Source organism: Saccopteryx bilineata, chromosome 1 (genome assembly GCF_036850765.1).
Source record: "Saccopteryx bilineata isolate mSacBil1 chromosome 1, mSacBil1_pri_phased_curated, whole genome shotgun sequence".
Taxonomy (NCBI): Eukaryota; Metazoa; Chordata; class Mammalia; order Chiroptera; family Emballonuridae; genus Saccopteryx; species Saccopteryx bilineata.
Genome location: NC_089490.1, coordinates 383,832,783 through 383,860,149, shown reverse-complemented (window position 1 = coordinate 383,860,149; position 27,367 = coordinate 383,832,783). Strand labels below are relative to the sequence as shown.

Below are 27,367 nucleotides of genomic sequence, written 5' to 3'. Positions count from 1 at the left end.
ATGTGAGAAGAATAGCTCTTACTTTCCTGGTACTACCTTAAGTTGACATCAGTGTCTGAGTTTGCAGAAATTTTAAGTTGACTTTTTCATGGTGCTTCTCCTGTGCCTGTGTTCTTTGGTGAGTCATCTTTCCTTTCTCACTCTCCCTTGAATTTGCCTTGCTGAAGGTAATGCTTTCTTCCTTAACACATCACTGACTCCCTTCTCAACCCCTAGGCATCCAGAAGTTCTTTCAAATTCCCTTTGGTAAGCTGTTTACTTCTGGAGGCTACCCTCTTTCACAGGATTGAAAATATCTTCAAGACTCTTTTAGGAAACTGGTGTGTGTATGTATTCAACATCTATTGTTTCACTCTTGAAATTTTTAAGATGAATTTTATACATCGCCCTCCTATGTGTACTCTACTCTGCCCGCAGAGCCCTGTCTCTAATCTTGTATAAAGGGCAGGAATGCTCTGCAATCTTTTCCTTGGGATAGGTGAATGGTAAGCCCACTGACAATTCATTCAAAATTCCTCCTCTAATAAACTTCTTGAAGCCCCGCTCTACTAAGATGAGGGTTAAGAATGTAAAACTACCCATGATATCCTATCCATCAGGAGTGGGACTCACAGATAACTCTTTCCAAAGAAATCTTCATGAGCTTTCTTGGGTTCATTTATATCTTCGATGTGCTTAAGAGATTATGAGCTGTATGATCACTTATGATCACCTCCATTGTAAATGTGTATTCTCCTTGGAATGTATTATCCCATGCCTTGGTTCCTTGCCTGAAAGGCTCTATTTCAATATTCTTACATTCTCTATAACAACATGTAAGAGCTGTAATTCAGGTAGTGATTGTATGATGATATAAGTGTTCTTTATTTTTTTATTCAATAATTATTTGAGTGACTTATGTGCCAAACATTATTCTAGGCCCAGGAAATAAAAGCAAACAAGCTATGCAATGTCCTGCTACTCATGAACCTTATGTGCTTATGAAGGCATTCATTTGGTTTTGAAAAGAGAAAAACAAATAATGTCATTTTAAAGAAAGAAGATGAGTCACAATATATAGATGAATACAAAGTTTTTTCATGGAAGTTCACGGAGAAAAATCTGTGAGAAAGTGCCTTTTATCTAGGAGTTATTTAGAATTATTGAGAAGGACTGAATCTACATTGTGGAACAAAAATATGTACATTTTAATATACATAAGCACATCTGGAGAACTATGAATAATATGCAATGGAAAATTTTATATACACTTCTGATTCTTTTTTCCTTAAGACATAGAAAGAAAATCTCATTTCTTCTAAGGAGTACTTCCTGATCTGATCCAATCTGGTTTCCTGTCTTCCTCTTCAGTGGGTCCCACCCAGCTGGCCTGCACTGGGATGTTTGTGACCTTGTATCAGAGCTCTTATTACATTTGTAGATTATTCTTAGTCTCTGCTAATGAGACCGCTCAGAGTTCGCTTTGAGTATCACATCTTAATCACTTGATTTCTGCAGACGTTTCCTTTCTCCAAATAAACTCTTCAAAGTGCCTGCTGCTCTGTGCTCATTAACCTGGGAATGGCTTCTCTAACTCCAATTTAAAAATTCTCTTCAATGTCTGATACTTCTGTCCTGATCAGGATTCTCCAAGCAGTAATAAAGGGAGGAGGAATTTAGACTCTTGAGTGTGGGGGGAAAAAAAATCAATGAGAAAATTTTCATCTGCAAGTAGATTTCTCCTTTATACAAGAAGTATAGACTTTCCTCCCTTGCAGTGTGATATAATTAAGATCTACCCCAACTCCACCGTCTGCTCGATTCCCACTTAATCATTTCATGCTCAATCAGGTTTAAGTAACTTAAAGATCGCAAAATATTCAGTTAATGAGTAAATTAATGAGTAAAGAAATGAATATTCATCAACTAGAAGGTTTTTTTTCTTCCACTCTTTTTGTAAGTTTAACCCACAATTGATTTGATACAGGCTTGACGATGAAGACAGCAGCCCTTATTTAAACACAGCCAACCTAAGAATAGGGCCGAATGTCAGTATAAGCATCTACAACATCCTTCCACTTGCCAATGGATATTAGGTCAGTGACCTGTATTTCTACACAATTGCCACTTTGATGGATTGCATTAAAGCTCTTGTGGATGCAAATATGTCCTAATCCACAGCCAGAGAGCAGCAGCCCCTCTTCCCCTTTGCCAAATTTCACATGCCAGGCCATGTGTTTCCTTGTTGTTTTTTAAGCGTGCTGAAATAAGGCTGAATCAAGTTACTACTGGTTTAGAAATACCAAATCCTAACATTTGCTTTGCTCTTCAGGGACAAAAGAATGAAATACACAGCATAATTGATAAATTAAAAATATAGTTGCAGATACATGTAGTGTTTGATGTTGAAATTATTTTGGAAAAAAAAAAAAGGAGAGCTTATTTAAAAATAAGCTTGGCAGGCACTTACCAGAAGAAATACTATGCAGACACTCTGGGATATCTTATGGGAGCAGCTCATAGGGGAACAGGCTAATGTTAAGGAATAATGATAAGGCTCTTGTGTCGATTTGTTCCTCTCCCAGAATCTAAGGGTATGTCATAGGCTGCCAGCCACATTTTCATTAAATAGCTGCTCTGCACAAAAAATGTAGCCTTCATCAAGAGACTTCACTTTACAAACTGCAGCACGTTGCTGTCCGCTTGTCTCTACCTTCCGTGAAGTGCTCAGAACACTTTAAGGCTCACTTCTTTATCAGAACTTCAACCTAACGAGGGAGAGAAATTATACTTGACTTGAAATTAGCATTTCCTCAAACGGCGAGAATTGGTATGATTTTGATTAAGTTAATCCCTGTGTGTATTCAGAAAAGGCTCCTAACTAAAGTAGAAAAGAATCTGAAAGCCATCGTTGTATAGAGGTTTCAGTCCAGAACACACCAGGCCACTGAGACAATAATTGTATAATGAGGCTCTGAAACTTTGTTAGATGTGTTTCCAGTGACCTTGACCTGAAGAAAATGCGGGTATTTCTGACATTTCAGGGTATGACCTGGATGGTGTACCATCATTAGGCTATATAACCAGGTCATGTAGGTTTTTCTTGGATGCCCCAGGGGACTGTGTTGGACTGGAGAAGAACTGGAATAGTCTTATTTTGAAACAAGATTTGGTCACTGAGCAGAGCAATCTATTGAAGTAAAGTTAGAGGAGACACAACCAGTCCCTGGAACAAGGACAAGGACCAGACTAACAGAGAGGGTATCATTTTGAAAGTTGTAAGAATAGCAAAGAAAGCAAAGGTTCTTGCTGGACCTTATTTTTTAAAAAAGCACTAATCCCATTCATGAGGGCTTCACACTCATAATTGATCACCTCCCAAAGACCCCACCTTCTGATACCATTACATTACAAATTAAGATTTAACATATGAATTTTGGAGGGACAGAAACATTTAGACAATAACACTCTCTCAAAGCCTTTACATTAGCTGCTCTGTCTGCCTGAAATAATATTTTTCTCCCCGATTTTTTTTATGTCTGAGCTCTTGAACATAAGAATTTCTTTTTCAGAGGAGTCTTTCATGACCAAATCAGTGTAATATTCCTTCTTAGTCATTCCCTATGTCACCAATCTTTTATTTTTCTTTCAATACTTACCTCTACCTGAGATTTTCTAGTTTGTTTAATATCTTCTCTCCTAAAAGGGAAGCTCCATGCTTCATTGTTCACTGCCTGACTCACTGCTGAATCCTGAGTGTCTAGCACAGTCCCTGGTATATTTAATAAGCATGCAATTAATGTTGACTAAGATGAATATCAGAGAGGCTTTTAATGCTACAGGGGAGTAAGATGGTAATATTGGATATCTAGAACTTTAGGAAAAAACCATGTTCTAAGTCATTGAAGGCCGGAGTTATTAGATATGCTATAATGAGACAGAAAAGAGGATGGAAATTCCCTAAGACATCTCAAACATAAAGTTATGGTCTTTGGACCAAACTTGTAATATTTCCCAAAGTACTACAGCATATAGAGTACCTACCAGAACATGAGATGAGAACTAAATCTGAAACAATGCTTTCATGATTGTGAGAATAAGGCTAGAGTAGAGGGCCAGAACTTATTCTGCCTGTAGATGGAGATCCATTGCCCACTACTAAGTGGAGAAAAGGCCCAACAACGTTGGGGAAAAGTCAGGTATGGGCAATTCTAGGCAAATACTACAACTCCCAGTTACTTTGGCAAGAACAAGACTTAGCTTTCTGAAAATCTAGACAAATATTTTCTAGTGAATTACACATAAGAGACTAGATTGTTCCCAACAGGGCCAGTTTCAGACTGAGTATAATAGCTTAAAATGATCTCATATGCTACAACATTTGAACCTAGAAGAGCCATAGCCAATGGTTGGCTGACATCGAGTACCACATTATCAAACTATGAGGACTAGATAGAAAGGCCATTCTTGGTAATGCCAGTATTCAACCTCTTGTATGCTGTCCACCTCACCAATTATTTATGCAGCTTAATGAAGACATTCTAGTTCAACTAAGAAATTAATAAATGCATATCATTTGAAGATATTTAATATCATCTGAAAATAAAGTCAACCAGGAGGACCATCTGTTGGATGACCATGAAGTCTTGGAAACCACTCTGATAGAACCATCATCTTCGGGAAATTTCAACAGCTTGGAAAGTGCCCTCGTGCAGTATCCTCAGGAGGTTTTTGTAACTTTCTGATAGCATTAGCTTAATGACAGCAGCCAGAGACCCGTGGAAACCTTGTTTTGAAGCTTGCAGCCATTTTAGAGATCCCAGAGATCGGGTCATTTGAGTTATCCTCTCACGGGGCACATAATTTGCCTCATAGAAGGTATTTTAGCATTTTTCCTCCCCTCTGACTTTCCCTCAGGCTCTCTGTTGTTCTTGTAAGCTGTATATGTTGAAAGTAAAAAACAATCAAGTTGAGGAAAAGGCCTTCTCTATGTATGTTTCTGTAGGCGCAAATGTGGAATAAGTAAGTATAATGCATGGCAGCTGCTATTTTGTGCTATTCATCTTCATTTGTGAGGAGAGATAAGTCACTCATGGCTGTGCCAGTCCTGATTCATTCTTCACCACTGCACTCATGAAGATAAATGCCACATTTGCACAGACCACAGTGATCATGTGTTCTCTCAGACCAGAGATTTAGATCGGTTAGAGCAGGGGGTTGACCTGGTGACATTATTTGAAAGTCAAGGACACACTTTTGTATGTGTGTCGCATCTCCTCCTCTCACACATCTTGATCTCCAGTGTTAAACCAGGGTGCCACTAACAGTCAGGAGGTATTTTAATAGTATATCTATTTTCATCCATGTCTATATTCAGATATTCACTACATTCTAATTATTATTATTTTTTATTTCCTGTGTATGCTCAGCATAGCACTCCGCAGTGGCAATGTACTAATTAATAGGATATGGTCTTGGTTCTCTCAAGGTGGTAACTGGTGAAATGAAGAGAATATAATGGAAAAAATAGTAAGCAAGTGGCTAATTATCTCTGTGGGCAGGTCAGATGACAAAGGAGCAAGTCAGAATAGACTTATGGAGAGGTAATAATATTTGAGCAGCTATATGAAAAGAAAACATCATGCATGCCTTAACTTTCCCTGACTTGCAAATGGCTATATTATTGTATTTTAGGCTATGGCTGAGCAAGAGGGTAACTTCTCTATTCTGGTCTTGTGGACCGTCCTACATGTAATTAATAGACAAGACCCCTTTTCACCCAGTACTGAATGTACTTATTCAGGCTTTATTTTTATTTTTATTTTTTTCACCATTCCACTATATTGTATTGAAAACCAGGTGAGGGATCTAGAGATTAACTCTCATGGTAGCAACAGCATACAAACCAAGTACAGAAAAGTTGAATGTACATAAATAATTTAAAAATAAAAATGGCTCAATAGGGCCCTTACCTTCCCAAGGATTTATTTCATATGTGAAATAAGCATCTTATAATCAGATGCTTACAGTAGGGAGACCTGATTAATATTTTAATTACAAATTTCAAAGTGTACTTACTGATTAAGACTTTAATGCTTATGGTGTTGCTGTTTCTCACTGTAGAAAATCTCAAGTCTAAAGGTGGATCTAGTTATGGGAATGTAGACATTGTTTTTTATTAGTGACCTGACCATCATGCTGCTATCCTTTTCTCTTGGTGGTTCCATGCTGCCTCCTTCTACAATACTGGACTCTCTTTTTAAAAGTTGATTGGGGTTTTTTGTTTGTTTGTTTGTTTTTTGTTTGTTTGTTTGTTTGTTTTTTGTTTGTTTGTTTTTTTCCATTTTTCTGAAGCTGGAAACAGGGAGAGACAGTCAGACAGACTCCCGCATGCGCCCGACCGGGATCCACCCGGCACGCCCACCAGGGGTGACGCTCTGCCCACCAGGGGGCGATGCTCTGCCCATCCTGGGCGTCGCCATATTGCGACCAGAGCCACTCTAGCGCCTGAGGCAGAGGCCACAGAGCCATCCCCAGCGCCCGGGCCATCTTTGCTCCAATGGAGCCTTGGCTGCAGGAGGGGAAGAGAGAGAGAGGAAAGCGCGGCGGAGGGGTAGAGAAGCAAATGGGCGCTTCTCCTGTGTGCCCTGGCCGGAATCGAACCCGGGTCCTCCGCACGCTAGGCCGATGCTCTACCGCTGAGCCAATCGGCCAGGGCGATTGGGGTTTTTTTTAAAAATAAATTTTTATATTTTGCTTAGAGTTGACCTACAATATTATATTAGCTTTGGGTGTCCAGCATAGTGATTCAACATTTATATAATTTATGAAGTGATCACCCTGATAAATCTATTATCCACCTGGCACCATACATGGTTATTCGTATATCATTGAGTATATTCCCTGTGCTGTACTTTACATCCCCATGACTAGTCTGGAATTGCCAACTTGTACTTCTTAATCCCTTCATCATTTTCACGCCAACGCCTTTCCCATCTGGCAACAATCAAAATGCTCTCTATCTATGAGTTTGTTACTGCTTTGTTTGTTTGTTTGTTTATTCATTTATTTGATTATTTTAGATTTCACATACATATTTTTTCCCACATATATTTTATTTTTAATTCTTCTTCCATAATTGAATTTTGGACATTATAAGACTCTCCACTGAAATAAAATTGTTAACTCTTCTCCTTGGTTGGTACATAAAAGTTCATAGAACTGGTAGGAAACTGAAAAGGATTTCCATAAATTCCTGAATTTGATGGCCAAACTGTGCATTTCTAAAATCATTTTCTCTCTTAGAAAACTGTTATTTTTTAAGTATATGAATAGTTGATACCCACAGATGTTGACAGAAAACAACAAGTTTACAAGGTTTGCTCAATCATGCTAATTGATTGTGTGATTCAAATGCAGGTTTATTTTCAGTTGTTGTTTTTTTCTGGCGCATAATCAAATAAGGTATTTTATTCCCTTATTCAAAAACACTGAACACATACTACATAGCAGTAACTGGGCTGTGCATGTTCATAAGATGGAATAGCGCCTGTCCCAATAGGGCAATTAGTCTAAATCATGCAGAGAGACACATGAATAAAACAATGTAAATGACTAACATAATAGTTTATAATTGCTCGATAATTTATTTTATTTTTCCCATATGGAAGTAATAGTGCAATGTGCTAAAAGGACAACATTAAAAAAATAAGTTCCTTCAAAGATAGAGAACCTTGGAAGGATTCATAACATAAGGACCTCCTTCTCGCCCTTAACAAATTCATGTTAAAATGTCATATATTAGGTAAAGTACTAGCCTAGAACTCCAAAGATTTAATTTCTTGTATCAACAGTTGTTATATTCAGTTAAAAGTTTTTTTTAAGCTTAATCATATTATTTAACTTCCTTATACTTTAACTTTCTCATCTGCAAAATAGAAGAATATAATCTCTTCTGCCTACCACCTATATATGAGATGGTCAGATAAAATAATGTATATGAGAAGATTTTCTAATCTGTGATATGTGTGTTCTTATGTCCAGGATTGATCATGTATTTGGGGATGAAAAGCACATTTAGAATCAGATAATCATTTTATAAAACTGAGCAAATTGTTTAGCCACTCTCCAATTAGAGCAGTGCTTAATAAACAATGGGTGAAACTTTCTCAGATGATAATAATTATTTCTATTTCCGAGAGCTTACAGGATGCCAGGCTAGTTGGTTTATGGGCATCACCTCATTTAAAGTAGAGAACCTTCTGAAATTGGCTCTATTATTTTCACCCTCACATTACAGATGAGGAAATTGAAGTCTAAAATATAGTATTATAGAACTCGTCCAAGTCACAAAATTACTGCCTCTAATGATGAAATTTATCAACTTAACGTCTGTGTGCTATTACTTGGAGTGATATGAAAAGCCATTAAACATTGAGCAGAAGAATGAGGGTGATCTGACTTCCATTTTGATAAAATCCCTCCCGATGTAGAGAAAAGACTGAAGATGGGGCATAATAGTCACCAGGTATTGGACCCAGCTTTGGAACAGTTGAATTATCTACAGAGAAAGAATGAACTAGGATGTAGTGGTGGAGGTGAGAAGAGTTGGTATGAGTCTTGATATACAGTACATGAATTTCAATATATAGACAACAGGATATAAAGATGATAAGATACAGAGGGAATAAGGTGCATATACATATACAAGTCTTCACTGCTGGCTGTAGGTATCTGTTGGCAGTCTTTAGTTTGTAGATGGCATTTAAAGCCACTCGGGGATCACTTAAAGAACAAGTATAGATAAGAAAAGGTCAATTAACTGAATCCAGGTACAGTTTAAGTCAGGGGTCCCCAAACTTTTTACACAGGGGGCCAGTTCACTGTCCCTCAGACCATTGGTGGGCCGGACTATAAAAAAATACTATGAACAAATCCCTATGCACACTGCACATATGTTATTTAAAGTAAAAAAACCAAAATGGGAACAAATACAATATTTAAAATAAAGAACAAGTAAATTTAAATCAACAAACTGACCAGTATTTCAATGGGAACTATGGGCCTGCTTTTGGCTAATGAGATGGTCAATGTCCGGTTCCATATTTGTCACTGCTAGCTGTAACAAGTGATATGACGTGCTTCCAGAGCCATGACGCATGCATCTCGCATCACCGGAAGTAGTACTGTACAGTACTGTACGTAAGTGACGCCATACTTTGCGGCGCTGCCACATACAGTACTCCAGGAGCACAGGATGCATCCTCTCACTGACCACCAATGAAAGAGGTGCCCCTTCTGGAAGTGCTGCGGGGGCCGGATAAATGGCCTCAGGGGGCCACATGCGGCCCGCGGGCCGTAGTTTGGGGACCCCTAGTTTAAGGTTTAGTGGCCCAAAGATAAGGCAGAACTGATGATGGAGGCCGAGCATAGTGACCAATGATGTAAAAGGAGAATTGAGAAGCCACGGGCAGGAGGCCAGAGTGATCACTATGTTGAATGCTGCTAACTTTTGCTTAATATGAGAAGTAAGAATTGGCTGCTTGATTAACCATGGACATAAGTTTTCACCTCCCACCTTTTTCTTACCCTCCTCTACACACACTTATCATTACCCATTGCCGTCCTCTCACATTATTATAAATCTCAGGCACATTAACTTATAGCTCATATTTTACATGTTCTGTTGAAGGGTAGTTAATGGTTCCTGAAACCGTGAGATTTGGGGAAACTATCTGTAAGATTGGGTTACACATTTTTTTTAAACTTATGATAAAAAAAATTCACAGATCAATCTCAGATATATATATTTTAATCTTATTCAGTTTTACTTGTGTAATAATAATGATATTCACTCATGGTATATGACTTTGAAGTTTAAGAAACATTTTTATTTACATTACCTGTTTCAAACAAAACCGCCTAACACAGTAAAACACTCAGCCCTAGAGCTTCCACCATCAGACTGCACCACCTGTTAACACCTCCTTGGAGGAGTCAGCAACCTACCCACACTTCACTCCTCCTCATTCCTTGAAGATTTTAACACCTGCCTCCCTGTTGTTCACTCCAATCCCACTCCTGATAGAATTCTTGGTGATTTCAATATCCATGTCAGTTTCTGGATCTTGATTACTAATTGCATGGGCTTTTTCTATCAGGATTTTCATTCTGCGCAGTTTGCACCAACCATATGTCTGACCTGTAAAGATCTATATTTGTTGGAATTAACGTTTGTTTAGTTTACTTCATGCTTTACAAAATGCCAACTCTACCTCTTTGTATTTTTTTGCTTCGAGTACCATGTGGCCCTTAGTCTCAGATTTTAAATATTAATCTGCTATTTCCACAGAAGTGCTAGGAATGCAGTAAGGGTAGGATGAAAGATGGGTGGAGAGAGGTGTTAGCATCTCCTTTGGTTTTGGATGTAGGGAAAAAAACCCAATTAGAGTTTGCAGCAGAAACCTACATCAAACTCTTTTTTTTTATTAAAAGGCAAGGAGGCAAGGAGGCAGTGAGACATACTCCCACATGCACCCAAAACAAGGTCCACCTGGCAAGCACCCTACAGGGTGATGCTCTGCCCATGTGGGGCCACTGCTCCATTGCTCGGCAACTGAGCTATTTCAGCATCTGAAGTAAGGCCATTGAGCCATCCTCAGTATTGGGGACCAAATTGCTTGAACCACTTGAGCCATGGCTGTGAGAGGGAAGGAGAGGTGTAGGGGAGAGAAAGAGAGAGAGGAGAGAGAGAAAGGGAGAAAGAGAGAGAAGGGGAAGAGGTGGAGAAACAGATGCTCGCTTCTCCTGTGTGCCCTGACCAGGAATCAAACACGGGACTTTCACATGCTGCACCAATGTTCTATCACTGAGCTAACTGGCCAGAGCCCTATGTCAACCACTTCACATGTTGCTTGACTTTAGTAATTCAGAATGTTCTGTTTAACTATTTCTTGCCCATGTTTAAAATATATCATCTCATTTGATCTTCAGACATGGTTTTGATCAAGGCACTGGAACAGAGAGAAAATCCTGAGTTGCTTAAGGTCATGCATCTGATTAATCAAAACCAAGTATAGACTGCAGATCTTCTGACACCAAATGCATTTTTTTTAATTGGCATTAAACAAGGCATTGTTCAAAATGGCCAATGGAGAAAGTAGCTGCTTTGGCTTTCTTCCCAGGAGGATGTTAATATATAGTGGCAATTCAAGAAATATTATCACCAGTGTTGTCTGTGGCAATGGCAGTAGCAGAAGATAGAGAAATGCGCTGAATTATACTGATGGATGCTTTTTTTTTTTTTTTAGATTGTCAAACACATTGCCTGTTTACAGCATGGAGACCACAATGGAGAGCTAGGTGGGTGATGATTCATTTTAAATTTTTCCCACAATATGCTGAATACCAGAGTGTCAGTGAATGTGAAGAGGCTCATTATGCAGTGTCCACTCCAATGATAGCAATGATTGGCTTTGCTAGCGTGAGCAACTTGTGGGACACCCAGCTACTGCAAACAACTACTGAACTTTAATAAATAGGCTGCAATATAATAGAACAGACATATTCAGAGTCACACTTGCAAACTTCTTGTGTGTGTCTCTTTGCCAGTTTAGAAACAGCCTATATGTTCCCAGCTTGACATCAGCGATGGCTATCCTTGGAATTCTCTTCTCTTGTGAGTACCTCTTCCTCCCATCATATTTCAGGGCTAAAGATTTTATAAAGGTAATGGTGGCTCATGGGCAGAGCTGGATTAGTGGTTCTCCAGCTCTGAAGCTCCGTCCTTACCACGCCCTCTGCAGCCAATCATGTCATATCCACAAACACTCTTACCTCCTATCATAGCAAAATAGCCATAGAGAGGAGATTGGGAGGCAGTAGGCAAAAGCACTGACTTCCGGCTTTGCAACTTACAATCAAGTGTGTTTTGTCTCTATTAAACTGTAATATCCTGAAAGGCAGGATCCTGGAATTTTTTTAGTCTAGTACCTATGAGCCACAGTTGTCCCTCTATGAAGAGTTATCAACAAATCAATTCATTCTCTTTTTAAAAAGTATGTAATTAAGTTGGGAGTGGGGTTTAATCTTTTTTGCCTCCCCTGACCCTAGCACAGTGCCTGACATATACATAGTAAGTGGACACTATGTGTTTGTTTAGTTAAAGAACAAGGTTTTGAATAAATCCATTGATCCGATGATTCCTTGTGGCCAAATTAAGGCTAAGCAACCCTTTTCCAATTAGCAGAGACAGAGAAATGATGACTTCTAATCATTTTCTTCAGGTCACCAGGAATAATTCCCTAAAAGTAGTTGTTTATTTTGGAAGGCAAAAGCTAATTTGAAGCTATTTTCTTTATTTTTATATTCAAATGTCTATAAAACAGGGAGTCACCAGAGACCTATTTATTGTTCACAAATGAAGTATGGGGTAATAAAGAGCTTGCTTTTTCAGCTGTGTTGCACTTTGGTGCTCTCCTAGCTTTACTTGAAAATATGCTGTGACCTTGGCTTTGTTCACTGGGCATGGGAGGGGGGTCTAACTGGTCTGCAGAACTCCCATTTCACAAATGTTATTTAGCTAATTTGGGGTCCGCCTGTGGGAAATAATGTGTGAAGTCCTGTAAAATTGAGATGCATGTTATTTGCATGCAATTCACATGAAGCTAATAGTTTAAAAAAAAAGAGAGAGATTAACTTTTTTATTTTGCCATACCTATTTGTTGAATTCTAAATGCTAACAGTATGATAATAGTTTTTTCCTTAACAGTCTCATGTTGCATCATAATTAAATAAACAGCTTGTGAATTGCAGTCCAAAAAATGTCTGTGTTCCACTCTTAACTTAAGGGGTTTCCATAGAAACCATGGGCAGCAAGTTTAACTGACATTTATTGGACTTAAGGCTATATGCAGAATTGACAGATCTCTGTTTTCCTCTCTGTTACTGTGTAGATGTCCTTCCCATCCTTGGCCCTCACCATCCTCTCCCCACCTCTGTCCTCTCCCCTTCATTTTCCTCCTCCCCTTCTCTTATGAGCAATGAGGAAGTAATTTGGACTCAGTTAGATTTAACAAATGCAATAATACTAAAATGAGCTCTGATACTTAAGTGTAATTGTGTTATTAGCTGGAAATGTTTTTCTTCAAAAACAAAAGAATTGAGAGTGAAGTTTACTCAAATAGCACAGGCTGGCAAGGAGAAAGCCAGTGGAAAATTTGCAGTCTATGCATTACAGTCCGCATTCATACCGCAACGACAGCTTCGCCTCGATTTAGTCAACCCAGACTGATGTCTTTCCTCAGTCCTAATTTTCAGACTTCTAAATGGAGCAAAAAGTCATTGTGCTGATTGTACTCCAAGAGCAAAGATCGGTTCACTGAGGAAAGAAAACACATGCTGTATATGGTATACCTACTGTGCGCCGGATATGTAATTTCATTTAGGTTGTCTTAGTTAATCCCATAAAATTCACAGCCGGGCAGGAGGGCGGATCTGGAGCTGGTGGTTGAAGTTCAGGCCCCACAGCCGACTGGCTGTGAAGGCTTGGGCAGAGGAATGCTTCAATGCTCTGTCTTGATTTCTCAAAGGCAAAACGAATATAAGCACTTCTAAGAAATGGAGTTTTATTAGGATAAGAGATGATGATGTTGCCATTGCCCTGTGATTGTGATGTTCCCCTCCATTCCTTTAGAAATGAGGAGAATGAGCTGCCAAAAGAGTAAATCATTTATCCAAAGCTAGAAATTGTGCGCATACGTGCAGTGGTTAAGAGGGGTCAATTGAGACAGACCTCAGATCAATTACTGCTAGTGTGATTTGGGGTAAGTGATAAACTAACAGAGCATCTAGTTGAAAAATCATGCAGTTGTTACAAAGACTAAGTAAAATTGTGTCTGTAAAGTATTCGAGAGTGTATGCCAGTTAGAAATCCCTTTTTTTATTTTAATTTTTGTCGTTTCCCTCCCTCCCCTACCTTTCTGAATTGTTTTGTTTTTCCAATGGGTTCAAAGTGCAAAATGATCAGTCTTTAAAACGTAATACTCATAATTTAAAATTATCTCACAATCAATACACTATCTCAAGGTATCCTGATAACAGTGATAAAGGAAAGACAGGTAACATCACACTCATTTTACAGGTTAGCAGAAAGGAGGTTAAAAGTTGTTATTGACAAGATCTCTCTGTAAGGAATGTTTTCCTGGGTTCTCCAGGGTCTGCCTTATCATTAAAGCTCTCCAAGTCTGTTCTTATTTTGGGTCCCTAGGCTGAAATCCAGCATATTTTAATTCCTATTTCTAATAGTGGTAAGAGGAAGAAAATTTTGGCAAGGATGGAGGAAAAGAAGTAAGAAAAGGATAGTTGCAAAATCTGTCATAGCCCTGTTTTCAAGTTGTTCTCTCAGGAGTCAAAGGGAGATGTGGAATTACAAATTTCAGTCTTGGGGTAGATGAGGCACTGATTTTATACAATACTTTAATGTGTCTTATTGAAAAAGAAAGCTGTGGTGGGAAAAAAAAAGACTCAACAACGTCAAGTATCAGCCAGAGATGTTGGTGAGCACCTAGTGAATTTGGAAGAGACTATGTAGCTAGGACAGGGTGTGACGGGGCATGAGTGCTGAAGAATGTGACCATTAGCAGACACACAAACACACATACATGGGTGCACCCACATACGCACAGAGTAATGTATAAAGGATTAATCACAGTGAACATGTCTTTAAATTATAATCATTTTATAGCCTCAAAAATCTCATGCTAGGAGAAGAAATATTAGCTTTACCATTTTTATTTGTTGTGTGTTTCTGCTTGCTTTTTTACTAGAATTTGCATTCTGCATTGTCTTTGGAAGAATCCCTGTAAGCTCTTTTTTTCATTTTGTACTAGTTGAGTTAAAACTAAGTAATATAATCCCCAAAACCACTTAGCCAGACACACCGTAATATCAGGACTTCACAGTGTACTCCAAACCAAGCCTACAGTCAGGTCATGGGTAGCAGGCCACCCTCTGTGTTTCAGAAATCCCTTTTAAGCTCAGCATTCCTCACATACATTATGGGGAACATGGCACCATTAACAAATTCATGAGTCTTAAACGTTTTCTTATTTTTTAGATGAAACAGATTATGAATAGAAATTTTAATATTTTCCTTTCATGCCATAATGGATCGTTTTGGTAAATTTGAGGCTGAGGAGAATGGTTAAAAAAGGGAATTTTTTTAAATGATCTAGAACAGGATCAACACATTTTCTTTATAGAGGGAAAAGAACTAGGTATTTTAGGATTTGTGAGCTATATAGTCTATCACAACTACACAGGTCTGCTATACTGTGAGACAGCCATAGAATAATACATACATGTAAATGGTGTGTAATTCTCCCAATAAAACTTTATTGACAAAAACAGGTTGTGGATTGAACTTCACTAGTAGGCAAAAATTAGTTTGCCAATGATTGATCTTAGAGATTTGCCTACATCTCTATCTGCCTTCCATTTTTCTGTTCACATGGCAATTAGAGCTTAAAAGATGGAACTGAGGAGTCTAAGAGTGACAGTCATATCACATTCTATATTTTTATTTTGTGGATTTTACTTTTTGTCACACTTACTTTTGCTTAAACTTTTTATCTTTTCCATATTTCTTTAGCATAGAAAGAGAAATACATGTTCTGTCTGCACTTTTATAAAGGGTGCAGAAAGCTTAGGTAGCTTGCATAAATGTCATCTAGCATTTATAATATCGATCTATAGTGTCAGCCTTGTGTTTCTTCAATTGGATTATTTTTTCTAGAATGCATCATTTAGAGAATAAAAAAAGATGATGGTAGAAGTAATCAAGAGGTAATTTTCATTATCCAACCCAACAAAAAAGCAGTTGACTAATGGCTTAAATAGGGACATACACAGGCTTCCCTACTTCCTTATCCTATTAAGATACCACAGGGGACTGAGTTTCTTATTGTTTTCATGTATATTCCTGAATTTTTTCATGATTTATTTTGGAATATAATGCATTGTAGGCAAATGAATACAGGAAAATAGAGGGAGTTGCTTCTTTGCATGGTACTGTGTTAACTGAAGCTAATTCGTGTTGGAACTGAGTCCTCATTTTGTAAGGTTCCATGGTAACTGAGTGCAAATCTGTTGTAAAAGAACTACCAAAAAGGAGGGCTTGATTCCAATATGCATGAACTATGGTTAACATGGCACCAAGCAAAATGAGGACTGCCTTAAGTAAATAAATAAGAATCCAGTTTCCAAATGTCTGCATTCACCGTATAATTCCCTCTTCTGTGGTCATTAATGGGAAACAAAGAAATCACCGATTACAGTCTTTTCTATTATCTGACATGTCATCACCAAGGTTTCCTCATTAGGCAATGTTAACAGTGTTGAGGTTACTTGAAAGCAGTTCCAGTTCTAATTAGGAGGCCATCCCTGCTATCTGAATTCTGATTAAATGACAGTTGCCTGGAAATCACAGTTAAGAGTCTACTCTGTTTCCTCCTCTTGCTCAGATCTCGTAAACACAGACTCAATTAGAGAGAGTTTTCTTATCAGGTTTTTATGGGTCATTTTGGTGAATTTATTAAACTCTTAAGTCATGCTGAAAACTGGAAGGCAGTGGCTCTGAGATCATCAGTAGGAGCCAGGACTAGATGGGCAGGCTTTGCTCTCATGTTTTAGGAAGTCCAAAATAGACGTCAGAGCATCCAGTGATGGGTCACGAATCTAAGAAGCTGGTAAAGTATTAAGGAGTCTCACAGAAAGAATATTGAAGAATAGAGATGAAAATTATGTCCTATCGGTCCATATTTTAAGTTAAAAGCACCTAGTCCAGGCTCTCATCATTGCACACCTCAATTATTGAAATAATTTCTTAGTTGACCTTTAGGTGTAAATGTGCACTCTTCCCTTTCTATGGTCCATATTATTACAAATCTGCTTTTCCTGAAATACTTTCTCATTGTCCTATTCCCTTCCAACAAAGTGAGGAAAATCAAGTCCCTAAAACCCATCCCATGATTTAATGAAGAATCTTAATTCTTGTGTCTATTTTTCACAATCTGCCATTATTTTACTCCCTGCACCTTCTGTCCCACTGGTTTTTATTGAATGTTCCTCATAGAAGTCAGCTTGTACATATCTCTATGCTACACTCATGTTTACTTCCATACATTTCCTACCCACTACATGCCTGTTTGCCAATAAACTCTGTCCCTTCTCTCTCTTTCTTCTTTCTCTTAGCGTGTCCTCCTAAAACTGTTTGTTCTTCTCTTTTACTTTCTGCTATATCATGATTCCTTATTTGCATGCGTATGAATTTCAACTCACTGTGAGATTTATGGGAGACTCTTGGCCTTAAGGGTCAAGAACTGAGCACTGTGCTTGACAGTTAGTAGGCACTCAGCAAATTTTGTTGAAAGGATAAATGCCTGTGTTTTTCTCTCCATGAATGTTAGACCTTTTGCTTACCCAAAGTACATACCCTACTAAACCTCATGTTCACATAACCTCTAATAACTGTTCAAAACTTACTGGTTCTGCTTTGGCCGGACAGCTCAGTTAGTTAGAGCACTATTCCAATAAGCCAAGGTTCTGGGTTCTATCCCCAGTCAGGGTACATACAAGAGTCAGTCAGTGAATACAGGAATTACTGAAACAACAAATTTATGTCTCTCTCTCTCTCTCTCTCTCTCTCTCTCTCTCTCCCCCCCCCCTTTCTTTTCCTTTCTTTTCTTTCTAAAATGAGTAAAAAAAAATTACTGGTTCCTTTTGAGCACTAGAATTCTTATCATTTTTCCCATCATCTTCTACACACTCACTCACTGTAGCACTTCACATTGGTTCATTACTCTGTTTTTTACATTAAGTTTCTCTCAGCACAATGTTTCCAGTGATCAATGATGGGGAGTTACCTGGTAGGCAAAGTTCACACAGTGTTAGTGGACATACTTATAATTATATATTATTAGAAATGACTTTGAAGATTCTTTTTCTCAGCACTCTCCTATAAAATGAATCCCAGACATGTTTAGTGCTTTTTGGTTACTATCTAGAAAATTAGGGCTTTGCACAGCTGAATAATAAACAGGGGAGAGAGTACTTGGTAAAACATTGAAAAATATTATTCAAATTTGAATGGCCCTATATATGTGGTGTTTATTATCTTCAGATTCTTTGCAAGCAATTTAAATTGCATTACTCATTACAAAAATCCATATGCCTTTTAGGTGCCACTGTTGGTTGGTTTGTTTTCAACCTGTAATGGCCATGATGACCTTGCACAAAGCACTTCCTAAGGATTAATGAGCAGGTGGGGGTTAATGGCTTTCAATTCCTCCCAGCTAGTCATCAATCCCAAGGAAGCATGGAAAGCCAAGTCATTAACTACATTTCCAGTTTCTGAAATCAAGTTCTTCTCTACTTGTCTGGCCGAGGATTTATGTTCATTTGACTGTTAGGGGGTAGTATAGAGGTTTTCGTTATAGTTGTTTTAATGGAATATTATTTTTTTTCTCATGTATTCCTTGTATACATTTGATCATTACAAATATTAATAAGCATGACATTTTCTACTTTGATATGAGTCATTGTTACCTGAAATATTTTAAGAGATAAACATGAATAATTCAATTGTACTATTTTTCAATTGTATTATGTTAAGGAATTTCCCTTGAGAAATAAACTGTGGCAAATGAAGAAAAGTTGTGGAGAAGAGAAGGCCCTGTTTCTTTCCATTGAGAAAGCTAGGACCCCATTTCTTCATGCAGCATCCTTATTCTTACATTGACACAAATCCCATAAAGAAATGACATAGGGGCTAATTGTCATCTAAGTACCAGTGTTTAAAGTGTGTGGAAGGGATTGTTGTCACCAAGGAGAACTTCATTCCAGAACCCTTCACAATTGACATTTGTCTTGCAGAACTTACTCAAAACTGGGTCTAGTCCTTAGATTTTTTTTTCTCAGAAATGTCTTTGGTAGCTCATCATAAGAAGGTTGTAATCATACTTACTAAATACAGAAGAAATGGATATTTAGAACAGAAATCCAATTTGCTAAATTATTGCTAGAACTTTAATAGACTCTTCAAATATTTCAGTCTGTCAAAATTTTTCATGTAGAACTTAGTTTTTTTTTGTAGTCACAAATCTTTTAGGAAATGTGATGATAAAATCAATAAATAATCTTCCTATAGTAATACACAATCACATTTATACAACAATTTGCATATAATTTTAAGATGCTCACAAATGTCTCACTCATGAACTTCTAAAGAACCCAGGATTAAACTGTGCATTTTTATGGAAAAGAAAATTATAAATAAATAAAATGGTTGATGAAAGATCCAATTAAGAATTTTTTTTAATTTTTATTGATTTTAATTTATTGTGTTTACACAGATTCAAGTGTCTCACCAAATATATCTCCTCCCCTATGCCTGTGTTCCCCTCAAAACCTCCCATTCCCCCTCCCCCCAATGCCTTCCCCCTTCCCTCCAGGATTTGCTGTTCTGCTCTAGATAACACTGTATTATGTATATACGATATACTAATCTCTTTTCTTTCTCTGATCCCATCCTCTCATCCCCTTTCCCTCTGACCACTTTCCCTCAGGTCCCTTTGATCCTACCTCTGCATCTATTCAGTTCCTCAGTTCACATTGTTCATTAGATTCCTCAAATGAATGAGGTCATATATTTTTCTTTCTCTGCCTGTCTTATTTCACTTAGCATAATAGTCTCCAGGTCCATCCATGTTATCACAAAAGGTAAGATATCCTTCTTTTTCATGACTGTGTAGTATTCCATAGTGTATTTGTACCACTACTTTTTAATCCACTCCTCCACTGACAGACACTTGGGCTTTTTCCAGATCTTGGCTATTGTAAACAATGCTGCAATAAGCATGGGAGTGCATTTCTTCTTTTGGATCAGTGATTTGGTATTCTTAGGATATATTCCTAAAAGTGGGGTAGCTGGGCCAAAAGGCAGTTTGATTTTTAATTTTTTGAGGAATCTCTATACTGTTTTCCACAGTGGCTGAACCAGTCTGCATTCCCACCAGCAGTGCAGGAGGGTTTCCTTTTCTCCACATTCTTGTCAGCACTTATTATGTGTTGTTTTGTTAATGAGAGCCATTCTGACAGGTGTGAGGTGGTATTTCATTGTGGTTTTAATTTGCATTTCTCTAATGATTAGTGATGTTGAACATTTTTTCATAGTCTATTGGCTATCTGTATGTCCTCTTTGGAGAAGTGTCTATTCATTTCTTTTGCTCATTTTTTTATTGGATTATTTACCTTTCTGAAGTTGAGTTTTACAATTTCTTTATAAATTTTTGTTATTAACCCCTTATCAGACACATTGTCGAATATGTTCTCCCATTGTATAGTTTGTCTTTTTATTTTTTTCATATTGTCTTTAGCTGTGCAAAAATTTTTAGTTTGATATAGTCCCATTTGTTCATCCTGTCCTTTATTTCACTTATCCATGGCAATAAATCAGCAAATATATTGCTATGAGAGATGTTGGAGAGCTTGTTTTCTTCCAAGATGATTATGATTTCATGACTTACATTTAAGTCTTTTATTCATTTTGAGTTTATTTTTGTGAATGGTATAAATTGGTCATCTAGTTTCATTTTTTTTTTACAAGTACCTGTTCAATTTTCCCAACACCATTTGTTAAAGAGGCTGTCTTTATTCCATCGTATGTTCTTACACCCTTTGTCAAATATCAATTGTCCATAAAGGTGTGGGTTTATTTCTGGGTTCTCTGTTCTGTTCCATTGATAAGTAGGCCTGTTCTCATGCCAGTACCAAGCTCTCTTGAGTACAATAGCCTTGTAGTATAACTTGATATCAGGAAGTGTGATATTACCCACTCTATTCTTCTTCTTCAAGATTGCTGAGACTATTCATGTTCTTTTTTGGTTCCATATAAATTTTTGGAATGTTTGTTCAGTATCTTTGGAGTATAACATTAGTATTTTAATAGGAATTGCATTGAATTTATAAATTGCTTTGGGTAATATAGACATTTTAGTGATGTTTATTCTTTCTATCCATGAACATGGTATATGCTTTCACTTGTTTGTATCCTCCTTGATTTCTTTTATCAATGTTTTATAATTTTCCAAGTATAAATCTTTAACCTCCTTAGTTAAATTTACTCTTAGGTACTTTATTTTTGTTGTTGCAATAGTGAACAGGATTGTTTTCTTAATTTCTCTTTCAAACAGTTCATTGTTGGTATATAAAAATGCCACTGATTTCTGAATATTGAATTTATATCCTGCCACCTTGCTGAATTCATTTATCAGTAAGTTTTTGACTGAGACTTTAGGATTTTATATGTACAGTATCATATCATCAGCAAATAATGATAGTTTTACTTCTTTTCCAATCTGGTTGCCTTTTATTTCTTCTTCTTGTCTGATTGCTGTAGCTAGGACTTCCAGAACTATGTTGAATAAGAGTAGTGAAAGGGGGCACCCCTGCCTTGTTCCTGATCTTAAGGGAATTTCTTTTGATTTTTACCCATTGAGTATGATGTTGGCTGTGGGTTTGTCATAGATGACCTTTATTATGTTGAGGTATGTTCCTTGTATTCCCACTTTCCTGAGAGTTTTGATCATAAATGGGTGCTGGATTTTATCAGATGATTTTCTACGTCTATTGATATTATCATGTGGTTTTTCTCCTTCCTTTTGTTGATGTGATGAAGCATATTGATTGACTTGTAATAATATTGTACTAGCCTTGCCTCCAATTAAGAAATCTTAATCATATGATTCAAATAGAATTACATCAGATTATAATAGTCTGACATATTAATCACTCTCAATACAGTGGTACCTTAAGATACGAGTTTAATTCATTATGTAACCGAGCTCATAAGTCAGTCAGCTCGTACATCAAATGTATTTCTCTCATTTAAAATAACTGAAATAGATTTAATCCATTCCAGCCCTGTGAAACATCCCCAAACCATCCTAAATTATGAAAAAAGACATGTTTTTAATTAAGAAACACACATGTATACTTTACCAATGCATAACAAAATATATGAAATAAAATAAAAAAGTGTTATTTAGTACTGTATTCTTACCTTGGAGACATACAAGTGCAGCTAACGGAGGTGAATAGTGGAGGAAGAGGGAGGGAGGAAGGGATGCAGGCATGTAGACATGTAAACTAAAACTGCACTTTCTTAACACTAAATGTAAACTAAAACTGCATTTTCTTTCCTTTAAACAAAACTAAAACTGCACTTTCTTTACTTAAAATGAAACCACAAAAATTTAATTGTAAAAAAGTGCACTTTCTTAACTTTAAACTTAACCTAAGCTTAACATTACATATTTTTCATTTAATCATCACCTGTTTTTGCCTTTTTGGCTGCACTTTTGGCACTTTCACTTGCAGAACTTTTGAATAAAAATCTATCCAAAGAGGTTTGCTTTGCCAGCCTTTTAAAATGTTACAGATATATGACAAACAAGTGTCATTAAAAAGTGCTAAAGCACGAGCAGTTGAAACTTTTTCTGGGTGTTTTTTTTCAATGAAACTTGAAAGCTTCTCCCACATTGCCAGCATGTCTTTAATTTCTTTTTCTTTTTTTTTATAAATTTTTTTATTTTAATTTTATTTTATTTATTCATTTTAGAGAGGAGAGAGACAGAGAGAGAGAGAGACAGAGAGAGACAGGGGGAGGAGCTGGAAGCATCAACTCCCATATGTGCCTTGACCAGTCAAGCCCAGGGTTTCGACCTGGCGACCTCAGCATTTCCAGGTCGACGCTTTATCCACTGCACCACCACAGGTCAAGCCATGTCTTTAATTTCACTTGTAGAAATCAATTCCTCAGACTCTACCTCCTCCTCACTACTAATCTCTTGCAGAAGCTCTGTATGTTGCATCATCTGTAGCTCCTTCAACTCCTCAGTTGAGAGTTCCTCCTTATGTTCCTCGACGAGCTCATTTACATCACTCTCATCTACCTCCAGACCCACTGACTTTCCAAGGGACATAATCTCCTCCAACGCTTCTACCTCAGCCCCGGTCTCTGGTTCGAATCCTTCAAAGTCCCTATCTACAACAACATCAGGCCATAACTTTTTCCATGCCGAGTTCAAGGTTCTTCTTGTAACTTCTTGCCATGCCAAGTCAATAATGCGTAAACATATCATGATGTTGTAGTGATCTTTCCAAAACTCTTGAAGGGTTAGAATTTTATTCTCAGTCACCTCAAAGCTGTGACAAAACAAGTGCTTTTTTTGTAAAGCTTTTTAAAGTTGGAAATGACCTGCTGATCCGTAGGTTGCAAGATTTAAATTGTGTTGGGTGGGAGGTAGAGGATATTCATGAATGTGAACTCATTGAGAATGTCATCTTCAAGACCAGGTGGATGGGCTGGAGCATTTTCAAGGATTAGTAAAGCTTTTATTGGGAGTTTATTTTCTTGAGGATATCTTTACTGTAGGTCAAAGATGAGATTTGCCCATTCAATAAAAGACTGCTGTGTTACCCATGCCCTAGTTTGGTGCACCACATAACCTGCAGTTTTTCTTTAAGAATCTTGTGGGTCTTAAAGGCTTGAGGATTTTCAGAATGATACACTAGCAGTGGCTTTACTTTATAGTCACTGCTAGCATTTGCACACAATGCAAGGGTCAGATGGTCCTTCATGGGTTTATGGCCTGGTAGCTTCTTCTCCTCTGCAGTGATGAAAGTCCTCTGGGGCATTTTTTTCCAAAACAATCCTTTTTGTCGCAGTTGAACACTTGTTGGGGGATGTAGCCTTCCTTTGCGATAAGCACAGCAAAACGTGCGATGTACTCCTCAGCTGCCTTAACATCAGCACTCACAGCTTCACCATGCCTCACCACCGAGTGGATGCCAGATCTCTTCCTGAAATTTTCAAACCAGTGGTGACATGCTTTAAACATATCTTCTGCTGCCTCTTTTGAGGTTGATGGTTCTTTCTTCTTCAAGTCACCATAAATAATATGTGCCTTTTTGCATATTACAGTCTCTGTCACTGTATCTCCTGCCAGCTCTTTCTCTTTCACCCACACCAGCAGAAGCTTCTCCATTTCTTCATGGATATTTGTCCTTAATTGGGACAGAATTGTAGTCCCTTTTGCTGGATTTGTTTTTTTGATGGCATCCTTTTGTTTAAGGATGGTACAAACTGTAGATGTATTGCAGTTGTACAGCCTTTCCAGTTCAATCACTCGTACACCACTCTCATGTTTTTCTATTATTTCTTGTTTTACTTCTATCGACATCATTTTCTTCTTCTCACCACTGTCCTTTACACTCACTTTCTTCGGCCCCATGATAGCACACAAAAAAAGTTAATAAAAAATGCAAAAATGATGCAAGAACGAGTACAGAGCATGAGATTCGACTTGATTCTGCGGGTAACACGTGAGAAAGAATGAGATGCTGTTGTTGTACTGCCGATACTGGACCCATGCGCCATCACGCCAACTAGCGGCAGCTTCCTGAAGCATGACCCATATCTTGGAAATTTGCTCGGATCTTGAACAAAAATACAGACAGAGTTGCAGCTCGTACCTTAAAAATTCATATGTTGGTCTGCTTGTATCTCAAGGTATTACTGTAATTGGAATTAAATTGTCAGCATTAGACAAGTAACAATAGTAAAAACAATGACAAACATTTATACAGTATTGCATATACATGAGGCATTGATGTTCTTCTTAATATATTAATATTGCCTGACCTGTGGTGGTGCAGTGGATAAAGCGTCGACCTGGAAGTGCTGAGGTCGCCGGTTCGAAACCCTGGGCTTGCCTGGTCAAGGCACATATGGGAGTTGATGCTTCCAGCTCCTCCCCCTTCTCTCTCACTGTCTCTCTCTCCTCTCTCTCTTTCTCCTCTCTAAAAATGAATAAATAAATAAATAAAAATTAAAAAAATATATTAATATTAACTCAGATACCCTCACAACGTTAGAGTATATAAACCAGAATATTCAATCTCTAGGAAGTTTTACAGATGGGCTCTATACACATTTGTATCTCTGATAATGTTTAGAAAACTCTAAATTCCATTAGTGTTCACTTAATTATATAAGTAGTTGAAATCTACAATAACCAATATTTTCTAGAGTATATTTTCTTTTTAAAAAGTCTTTCTTTTAGACCCTGGCCAGTTGGCTCAGTGGTAGAGCGTCAGCCTGGCGTGCAGAAGTCCCGAGTTCGATTCCCGGCCAGGGCACACAGGAGAAGCACCCATCTGCTTCTCCACCCCTCCTCCTATTCTTCCTTTCGGTCTCTCTCTTCCCCTCCCACAGCGAGGCTCCATTGGAGTAAAAGATGGCCCAGGCGCTGGGGATGGCTCCTTGGCCTCTGCCCCAGGCACTAGAGTGGCTCTGGTCGCAACAGAGCGACGCCCCGGAGGGGCAGAGCATCGCCCCCTGGTGGGCAGAGCGTCGCCCCCTGGTGGGCGTGCTGGGTGGATCCCGGTTGGGCACATGCGGGAGTCTGTCTGACTGTCTCTTCCCGTTTCCAGCTTCAGAAAAAAAAAAAAGTCTTTCTTTTCTTTTCTTTCATTTAATATACGCATATTTAGTATGTACAATTTGCCAGGTACTATGGATGTGGTATTTAGCACATAGCTTATTGCTGGCAAAGAGACATTTTTACCCTGTTATTGTTTTAAATCACCCATTTGCATACTGTGTTTTGATAATCTATTTCTTCAAAATATTAATTTATTTACAAGTTTTTGTTTGTTTGTGGGGAGTCAAAGAGGAGTTATTAAGCTCCCACTTTATTATTTATAGTGAGTCTGTACTGTTTTCATTTTTATTTTTATTTTTTTGGTTCACATATGGTCTTATCAATGGACCTAGATATATGATTTGTTATTATAAATTAGGCTCATTAACTAGGCCCCTTAGTAGGAATAGAAATATGGGATATATTTAGTAATGCAATTCAGCAAATATTTACTGAATGCCTAGACATCATTCTGTTCCTGTCCTTAGGAAGTTTGTGATTAAATAAGTTGAATGCCTTTCCAAACATTCAGATTCAAATACAGATATGACAAGTGCTATAATCTTGGTGTTATAGACACTTAGAGAAAGAATATATTAATACTGGGCAGTAAGACCAAAGAAGGTCTAGTAGAAATTGTCATTGTAAAATTAGCTCTGACATGGGTACAATTTTGAAAGAAAATTCAGAGTAGGACATTCCAGCACATGGGGAAAACAGGAGCAAGTCTCTGAGGAAGTACAGTAGGGGGTATATTTTTGGAATCAGAAACAGACTGCAGCCTAGGCTGCGTTTTGGAGAACAGGGGGAGATAAAAGTAGGAAAGCGATACGGCCCAGCATCATGGTGTCTTGCCTGTCATACTGAGGCAGTGGCTCTCCAGAGGGCAACACCCCCAGGAGCGCCCGAATATTTGGCCCTGTCTGGAAACACTGTAGATTGCTCTAACTGGAGGTGCTACTGGCATCTAGTGGTAAAGGCAGTAAGGCATTTAGGCTTTATTCTGTGAGCATTGGGAAACTACTGGTGCATTATATTTCCCCCCAATGTGATTGTCTAGGTTCCTGTGTGTTGTTACACTAAATCTGCATTGTGTAACTGAACCCTCCCCGCCCCCGCCCCGCACACCAGCACCACCTAAGAAAAAGTATAAAAGGAAAAAACAAACTTTGCATATAAAGAATGTCATGTATTAATCATTTTGTGATCCTGAACCTAAGGGGGGGGCGGGAGAAGAAAAAAGAAAGAACAAAAGGAAGGAAAATTTTTTTTTTACATATTGATAGGGCTCCAGACTCAAAAATGTTAGTGCAAAGGCAAATACAGGCATTGTTACAAACAGACACATTTCCGATAATTGGAACAGTCTGATTTCATTTCCTAAAGAATGAAAGAGCAAGCAGTATGTGGAGCTAGAGATTTTAAGCTTTATTCTTTGATGATGTATTTCACTAAACCAAGACGGCAAGCAGCTATCTTAAAAACACAAACATGTCCCTGAATACCTTTAATCCCACCCTTTAATTTGAAAAACAGTCATCCGTATTTCATTTCTTCATAAATAATCTCAAAATGTGAATATGATCAAAAGGATTCATAAGCAGCCAGAAACTTCATGTTAGGTATGCAGGGGAAAAAACAAAAAACAGAAATTGATTTTATTTTAGCTTTGCCAAGTGGTTGGCTGTATTTCTGGGTCGGCTTTCCTAACATGAAGTAGATTTCACTTTTCGTTGCTAAGACAAAGTTGGAGATGCTACCGCCTACCTAAATTCCTCGCCTATTCTAGCTTGTTCCTTTGGAATAGAAGAATCAGAGATCCTTTTCACTTGTGAATTTTCTAATTA

The 27,367-nt window shown here is 37.9% G+C and overlaps 1 protein-coding gene across 8 annotated transcripts in view; it reads left to right on the top strand.

Moving 5' to 3' along the window:
- LRRC4C (leucine rich repeat containing 4C) overlaps positions 1-27,367 on the top strand; it is a 1,282,290-nt gene that overhangs the window by 1,240,110 nt on the left and 14,813 nt on the right. For 7 of the 8 annotated variants that reach the window (XM_066251306.1, XM_066251307.1, XM_066251303.1 and 4 more), the window contains one exon: positions 11,289-11,340. The gene's annotated coding sequence lies outside the window, so the exon portion shown is untranslated. Of the gene's footprint in view, positions 1-11,288; positions 11,341-11,589; positions 11,657-27,367 lie in introns of all 8 variants that reach the window. The other variant, XM_066251304.1, reaches the window with a different exon arrangement.